This window comes from Clarias gariepinus, chromosome 20 (assembly GCF_024256425.1).
Source record: "Clarias gariepinus isolate MV-2021 ecotype Netherlands chromosome 20, CGAR_prim_01v2, whole genome shotgun sequence".
NCBI lineage: Eukaryota > Metazoa > Chordata > Actinopteri > Siluriformes > Clariidae > Clarias > Clarias gariepinus.
The window spans coordinates 9969856-9979072 of record NC_071119.1 but is presented as its reverse complement, the minus strand read 5'-3'; positions in this window follow the sequence as shown (position 1 = coordinate 9979072).

Here is a 9217-nt window from a genome sequence, read left to right as displayed (position 1 = left end):
AGTTAGAACTAAAACATTAGACTTTTTAAAAGCAGAATATAAGGATGCCATCAGCTCAAGAGCACAGTTTATATTACTTAGAACTACCCATATTATAAGCAATCACACAGACCACGCTGACTACCTGCATTAAAACTCAAACAGTCAGAATGTCTTACCTCAGTAACTGCAATCAGAGATACTTCTGGCAGGATTTTTACTCATCCTTCTTGTGTTAATAACATCTTTAGAAACTTTTTGCTGAACTTTTGTATCATCGATGATCTCTCAGATTTGAATGCATTCATGGACCCTTTAAATCTTCCATCACTCATTACTTGTTGCAATTGGATGCCCCGATCACCTCGAAGGAGTACCAGCTGACTTCTGCCTTCCTGACAAGAAACTAATTGCCTGGGTTAGATGGAATACCTCCAGAGTTCCTTTTAGAGATCTGGGATTTGGCTGGTCCTTTACTGCTTAAGTCTATTCAGTACTTGCTTGATGTTAGTTACTTTTTATAGATATCAAAAGGCAGCACTGATTTCACTATTGTTAAAATCTGTAATGGACCTGCTGGATTGTGTGAGTTACAGACCCTTATCATTGTTAAATTCTGATATTAAGATGTCTGCAAAGGTTCTTTGTAACAGATTGAACATGTGTTGCTGGATTGATTCATGAGGACTAGACTGGCTTCATTAGAGGCCGACTGGTCTCAGACAATGTCGGGCGTCTTTTGCATATGATCGATGCTCGCCAAAATGATAAACATTCATGTACAGTTTTTAGTTTGGATGCTATGAAGGCTTTTGATAGACTAAAATGGTCTTATCTGTGGGCTGTATTCAGAAAATTTGGCTTTGGATTTTAATTCATTCACATGATTCAAACACTATACTCCAACTCCACGGCAAGCCTCTCTACTGGCCATATAGTTTCTTCACAGTTCTCTCTCCAGAGGGGTACCAGACAAGGTTTGGCTTTCGCCAATTTTATTTGCTTCATCACTGAAGCCCTTGGCTCAAGCAGTCAGTCATAGCTCTCTCATTTCCTCAATACATACTAGGAATTCCATAAACCCCATCTCACTTTATGTTGACGATATTCTTTTCCTTTCAGACGTCAAGAATTCAATTCCTCAAGCCCTAGGATTATCTGAGAGATTTGGTTCTTTTCCAGTGTGTAAAATAAACTGGAATAAATCCATCTTAATGCCTCTTGATTCTATCTTTACTAAATCAGATCTTAATGTCTTTTTTCACTTCAGATTCAGTCCTCTAATTTTACTTATTTTGGTGTAAAGGTTTTTCTTCTCCTAGTCAAATGCAGCATGGGTGTAAACAGCCCCCGCAAACATTCACAGCTATGTCATTCTCCCCTGCCTGCTCTGTCTCGTGGTTCGTGAGTGTTTGACTTGCAGCTCTTTATGGGGTGTTGAAAAAACAAAACTTGTTATGTTTAAGTCAGGAATAAAACACTCAGTGGCATGTTATTACAGTCGTGTGCAAAAATATTTTTTTTGTAATTGGTTTGTTGGTTAATAAATATATTGATTAGTAGCTGTGTTGTTGCACTTTTCTATTGTTATTATTATTAATATTAATATTATTATTTTTAAAATAGCAAACATGTTGATCCCAGCAGTGTTCAGTGGAGTTTAAGTTATCTGTGCTGGACACTCGTTCTTCCACACACACACACACACACACACACTGGAAAATCATGACCTCTGTCTGTGCACAGGGTTATTATTGTGCTGGAACAGGTACGAGTCTCCTAAAGGGAGGAACTTAATATATTGCTTCCAGCGTTGTGGCAAGAGCTTGGAGAAGTAGTACATTTGGGAATGATAGTCAGGTGTCCACATACTTTTGGACATAGTCATTTTAAAGAGTTATTACCTCTGCAGCTTTACTCATCTCATGAGTTAATTATAAAGAAAAAAGGGGAAAAAAACACAGCTTGCTCCAGAGAAACGACAAAACACAAACTCCAAACACACAACAGAGATCTGTCCTGAAGACTGTCCCATGATGTTTATATTGAATAAGTCATCCTCCCTTTACATGCCTATGCGTGCAAAAGTGTGTGTGCATCGTGCGTGTTTATGTAGTTTCTGTGAGCTGTTTTTTTTCCACACTCCGATGTGAGACAGAGAGCGGTGGTTGACACTGACCTCAAATCAGTCAATCAGCATCAGACAAACAGTCTTTTAAGTGTTTCACAGAGCGCCTCAACAGATCTTTTTTCCCAACGGCCATGAAATTATACAACTCTTCTTTGTAACTCATACACTATGTACTGTAGATATTCACTGTAACAATAATTACAATATTACACACCAATACAATATTATATAAAAATACAATATAATATACATATATTAAATTACTGTATTAATTGTGCAATATTTACCATATTTAGTGTGCAATAAGCTATTCAAAAAGTTTAGTGTACAATATGGTACTTACTGTTTTAGGACTCTTTATTGTATTTATTGTATTCTATTTTATTTTATTTATACTTTTCCCCTTACTTATTACTTGTTTTTTTCTACTGGATAACAACTAGCAACTGTAACCAAGAATAAGCAGTTTCACTCTGGGATTAATAAAGTTCTTTGAATCTTTGAATCTAACAGGTTTTGCAGAATTACATTGTATGAAACAAAATATAATGTCTTAGTGCAACTTGTACATTACTATAACACAATTCTAACATCATTTTGTCTTTATATAACTGCTGCAGTTTAACATGCACAGCTGAGGTATATGTGTGAGTTTTGCAGCTGAAATGTCTTCACACTTTGTACACTAGAAATGACTGATGTTGCGGCTCTGATGTGTAACTTCCTCTAACTGCATTTACTGTCAGCAGCACATTTAGTTCCCTATACAGAGTCTTTTAGTCATGTTTTAGTGGGACTTTTATATACTGTAAATACTTTTGAAAAAGTATTTAATCCTGTTTCTTTTTTATCCTTTTTTACATAGGGCCATGTAGGTTAATTAGTTTTTTTTAAATGATCATTTAAAAATTGCATTTTGTATTTATTTGGGTTATCTTTGTATAACATACGTAACATTATAGGGGCAAATACTTTTTCACGACATTGTAGACTAAAGATGTTTTGGTATTCTCCTATGCAGGATAAGATGCCAGGGGGTTGCTACAGTGCTGCAGACAATGAGTGAAGGTCATGGCAGTGACTCTAAGGCACGATGAGAAGCAGGTACAAAGTGATTAAGTTTGCTTGGGCAAATGTGTTATAAAATGTAGAGGTGCATTAATTCAGGTAATTTAGGTAACAACAATAACAGTCAGTTGTTATTTAGGACACGGAGGTCAGCTGTTGTAGAACACTTCTTGCAAGAACAGTATTGTGTCAAGTGAATTTGGGAAACCCATGAAGCCCCATGATGAAACTGTCTCTCATGATGAGTAGCAGACACATCTCAACATTAACTTTTCAAAGGAGATTATTGCATATGTTGAACACTTCAGCATTGCTTTTCAGTGTAGAAAGAAAAAAAAATCAGGAATGAACATGGAGTTAGAAAGTGCTCCCAAACGCTTGAGCGGTCGTGTACATATGTTTATTTTTACAGCATTTAACAGATGCTCTTATTCACAGTAAATTAAAAAAGTGCTTTATAATCTCCATCAAAAACAGTCTCGTACTCTATAGGTCAGGGACCATGGGTAGATCTACATGCAGCAAGGGAGGCAGCTTGACCTCCCTGTTATATAATTTGCCGGCCATCCTCCCCATCCACAACCAACCCTGTGCCCTTTACACTTTCCAGTTCCTAACATAGTGCAAAAGAAAAATGTAAAACCAGCACTGCTGCTACTGATGCGCTGGTCAACACACAACGAGAACTGCTACGGTATCTCTAGCTCAGTCTTTTTTAACCTTTTTTGAGCCCAGGTACATTTTTAATTAAAAAAAATCACAAGTCACACCATCAATCGAAACTGTAAAAAAATGAAACTCTGTAGCCTATATTAACAATATACAGCCATTCTTATCGGAATGTCTTGAACAGGAATCAAATAAACACAAAGAAAAAGTTTTTTATGATCTTTTATATTTCTTCTTCTTTCAAATAAAAAGTGCAATTAACAATATACAGTCATTCTTATCAAAGTGTCATATATAGGAATCAAATAAACACAATGAAAAGTCTTTTTTGATCTTTCATATTTCTACCAACTCAGTGTGAAACCTGGGCCTGTTTGGATGAACACAAAGCTGATATCCTGGAAGGAATTGAAAGACGCACAGCCCGATTCAGATGGGACTAGTTTTACAGGGGGTCGTTGGAGAAATTTCTGTTTCACAGACGTACTTTGTGATTTTAATCCGAATCTGCCATGTCTGTCTTTCTCTCACATGGCGTCTGTAAAAATTACAGAGCAAATTACCTACTGTTTTTCAGCAAACTTTGAGGTCCTCTGAGAAATCGAATCCCGTCCGAATGCGAATGTCTGTGATTGCCGAAAATGTTTTTTTCCAAAACACATTTTTTTTGGGTTTTGGTCAACGTGAACCAACGTACGATCTCTAGCGCGCCGGTATTCAAGTTTGCGCCTCAATAATGGATGTAGATGTCTTGTGCAATGCCCACATGTAAAATACAGACACTTCTTCCTCCGTAATAAACACAGAGATGTTAGTCCCGTCCGAATGCATAAATGAAATGACAGAAGTCGTCTGAATTATTATTTTTTTTTTAACTCAAACATCGTTTGGAAAACTAGTCCCGTCCGAATAGGGCTTTAGTCTCTCTTTGTTTTTAGTTTTTATAGCAGTCAGGGTTGAGAAGCTCAGCTCACACAGGTACGTCGGTGGAAAATGGGAGCAATGTCAAAATAGCTTTGTTTGCTGCCACCTACTGATATGGAACAGTATGACATTTACATTTACATTTAGGCATTTGGCAGACACTTTTATCCAGAGCAACTTACAAAAAGTGCTTTAATGTTTACATCATTGGATACATACTTACACTGGGTTAACTAGGTTAATAACTAAGTGCCATTAGTCCAACACAACTGGGAAGAGGTTGTGTTTTTTTTTTTTTTACTAACTTGGGGTTAGTCCAAGTACTGGAGAAACAGATGCATCTTGAGTCGCCGTTTAAAGATAGTCAAAGTCTCTGCTGTACGGACATCTAGAGGAAGTTCATTCCACCACCTAGGTGCCAGAACAGATAAGAGCCTGGATGAATGCCGCCCTCGATCCCTGAGAGATGGTGGGATGAGGCGAGCAGTGCTGGAGGATCGGAGGGAACGTGGTGCAGTGTGTGGTGTAATTAGCGCAGAGAAGTAAGTGGGTGCTGGGCCATTTTTAGCTTTGTAGGCAAGCATCAGTGTTTTGAATTTGATACGGGCAGCTACAGGGAGCCAGTGCAGGGAGCGGAGGAGTAGGGTGGTGTGGGAGAACTTGGGGAGGTTAAAAATGAGACGTGCTGCATTCTGGATTAGTTGCAGAGGACAAATCATGGACAGAGGCAGGCCTGCCAGGAGTGAGTTGCAGTAGTCCAGTCTTGAAATAACAAGGGACTGAACAAGCACCTGAGTAGCCTGTGAAGAAAGAAATGGGCGAATTCTTTTGATATTGTAAAGAAGAAATCGACAAGAGCGAGTAAGGTTAGCGATGTGTGGGGAAAATGACAAATGATTGTCCACGGTTACCCCAAGATTGCGGGCGGTGGCTGAAGGAGTGATTTGGTTGTTGTCCAGGGATATCACAAGGTCTTGACCTGGGGATGAGTCACAAGGGATAAACAACAGTTCAGTTTTACTGAGATTAAGCTTTAGCTGATGAGCAGCCATCCAGAATGAGATGTCTGCCAGACATGCTGAGATCCGGGTGGAAACCTGAGTGTCAGAGGGAGGAAAGGAGAGAACAAGTTGGGTGTCATCTGCATAACAATGGTATGAAAATCCATGCGATGATATGACCTTACCGAGAGACCGGGTATAGAGGAAGAACAGAAGAGGACCAAGTACTGAGCCCTGCGGGACACCATTAGAGAGTCTACATTGGGCAGATGTAGATCCCCCCCATGTTACCTCATATGACCTATCTTCTAGGTAAGAAGCAAACAATTGCTACGCTGTTCCACAAATTCCAAGGCTTGTAAGAATAGAATCTTGTGGTTCACCGTGTCAAATGCAGCTGACAGGTCCAGGAGGATGAGGACAGATGACAGTTTAGCAGATCTAGCAGCATGGAGCTTCTCAGTGACTGACAGAAGGGCAGTCTCTGTGGAATGTGCCACTTTGAATCCAGATTGGTTGGGAACATTAAGGTTGTTCTGTGAGAGATAAAGAGACATTTGATTATAAACAGATCTTTCAAGAATTTTGGAAATAAAAGAGAGCAGTGATACCGGGCGTTAGTTGTTAACTTCTGATGAGTCCAGACAGAGTTTCTTGATGGTTGATGATGGCTGTGGTGAAGGGAAGGAGGTCTCGTGAGATGGCCTAGAGCATTGTGGAAGGGATTGGGTCTAATGACCAGGTGGTGGGGTTAGATGACAAGATGATCTGTTGAATCTCATCAGGTGACAGGTTAGAGAATTCTGCTAAGGGCGGGAAGGAAAGGTCCTGAGGTTCTGCCGTAGGGGTTTGGTTGAGAGCGAAGGACTGGCGGATTGCTGCAATCTTTCCATCGTAGAATGTGGCAAAATCGTCAGCAGTCAGAGAGGAAGGGGCAGGAGCAGTTGGTGGGTTGAGTAGTAAGGAGAAGATGTTGTGGAGTTTGCCAGGATCATGTGCAGAGGCTTTTAACTTTTGTCTGAAGAAGGTAGTTTTGGCAGAAGTCACGTCACATGAGAATTTGGAGAGAAGAGTCTGGTAAGAGATGAGATCTGCATCAAGTTGCGATTTCTTCCATCTTCTCTCCGCAGTTCTTAATTCTCTCCTGGTTGTTGCGCAGTACATCAGATAGCCAAGGAGCAGGACAAGACGTCTTCCTTGGTTTAGATGACAGCGGGCAAAGGAGATCTATGGATGAGGAAAGAGAGGAGAGGAAAGTTTCAGTCGCAGTCTCTAGTGGTAGAGAGGAGAAGGAGTCTGGGTCTGGGAGGAATGATAAGGTGCATGAAGACACAGAGAAAGGGGAGACAGAGTGAAAGTTTCTGCGGGTAAAAGAGACATTTTGGTGGTTAGGTTTACATAGAATAGGAAGGGTTATGGTAAAGGATACCAGGTAATGTTCAGATTTATGAAAAGAAATAGTAGTGATATCTGTGACTGGGGAAGGGCGGCAAAAAACAAGGTCGAGAGAATTCCCTGCCTTGTGTGTAGGTGGGCAGCTGTTTAGAGTTAAAGAGAAGGAGTTAAGGAGAGGGAGAAGGAAAGAGGATTGGAGTTTATCAGATGGGAGGTTGAAATCTCCTAGAACAGTGAGAGGAGTGTTAGCAGAAGGAAAAAAACTAAGAAGCATGTCCATTTCATCTAGAAAGTTTCCTAGGAGGACGGTAAATAACTAAGATGTGAATGTTAATTGGAGAGGTTACCTTAACTGCATGAAATTCAAATAATGAAAAAACAGAGATGAGACAGGGTGATAGGCGAGAAGGACCATCTCTTGGACAACAGGAGACCCGTACCACCACCTCTGCCAGTTTCTCGTGGAGTGTGAGAGAATACATAGGCAGAGGATAGGGCAGCCGGTGTAGCTGAGTTCTGAGGAGATATCCAGGTCTCAGTTATTGCCAGAAAGTCAAAAGAGTAATGGGTAGCTAGGGCAGAGATAAAACCTGTTTTCTTTACAGCAGATTGGCCGTTCCAGAGCCCACCTACCACCAGTGCAGGGCAATAAGACAGTATTGGTGGGTAGATCAGGCTTCTGGGAGATCTGCCTCTGCTGTATGAGATGATTACTTTGCCGGTGTAGACTGCGTTGACTGCGCAAACTGCGCAGACACTCGACAATGGCATATTATTCGCAGACTTATTAGTTTAAAAAAAATGTTTTAGACCAATTAGGTGAAATTAAATAATTTCCCACGGCACACCTGACAATATCTTACGCCACACTAGTGTACCGAGGCACAGTGGTTGAAAAACACTGCTCTACCTGAAGTGAGAGCTTCTGTGTGTAGGACTACATCAGTTACACTCAGTTACAGCCAAAAGTCACTCACTAAACCGACATCTTCATAAAACATCATTAAAACTCAGAGTCTACACACAAGCATGATGCCTCCTTTACTGTCAGACTGCGATTATGTGATGGAGAAAAATCGATGCAGTTCTGAATTGTGATTCTTTTGTATGCTGATTCATTCATCCCCACATTGATGCCTAAATGGATTAATTTATTTTTATTTATTTACATTTAGGCATTTGGCAGACGCTCTTATCCAGAGCGACTTACATTTTTATCCTATTACACATCTGAGCAGTTGAGGGTTAAGGGCCTTGCTCAAGGGCCCAACAGTGGCAACTTGGTGGTTGTGGGGTTTGAACCTGGGATCTTCCGAACCGTAGTCCAATGCCTTAACCACTGAGCTACCCCTGACCCAACTAGTGGACACACAAGGCATTTATACATTTATGATAGAGATGCAACAGTCAGTCAGCCTGTGACTACCTCAACTACTACCTCAACACCATATTTTATGTTCTGTTATGTCGTGGTTGCGCACTGTCACTATGTTGTTGCTCTTGTTTGCACATTTGCACGTGCACTTTATGTTGTCTGTAAAAATGTTATACTTAGCTAGTTAGTTTTTGTTGATTTATGTTGTAATTTATGTTAGGTCTCTCTGTCCTGTCTCTGCTAGCCAGCTAACTAGGCCTCTTGGTTAGCTAGTTTAGTGTCTATGTTAATTTATGTTGTAAATTTATGTTGCATGTAGCACCTTGGTCCTGGAGGAACGTTGTTTCGTTTCACTTTGTACTAACTGTATATTGTTGTAATGACAATAAAGCCTACTTGAATGTGAACTTGAATTTGACTGGAACTGCCTGGTTTTCAGCTTGATCAGACATGACCAATCATGTTGGACATAATCGATTTTGTGCTGAGTGCACGAGCTTAACAGAAACACAGTTTTAACATTATCAAAAGTCGCGAAAAATAAAAAAGCATCTGACTGGCTTTTTTATCTTTTCCAATTAGTCTCGAAACTCACTCATTACACATATTTACACCAGACTCTAATACCACATGCACTAATTAGCGTCAAAACATGTGTGTTAGAAGTGTTAAAAT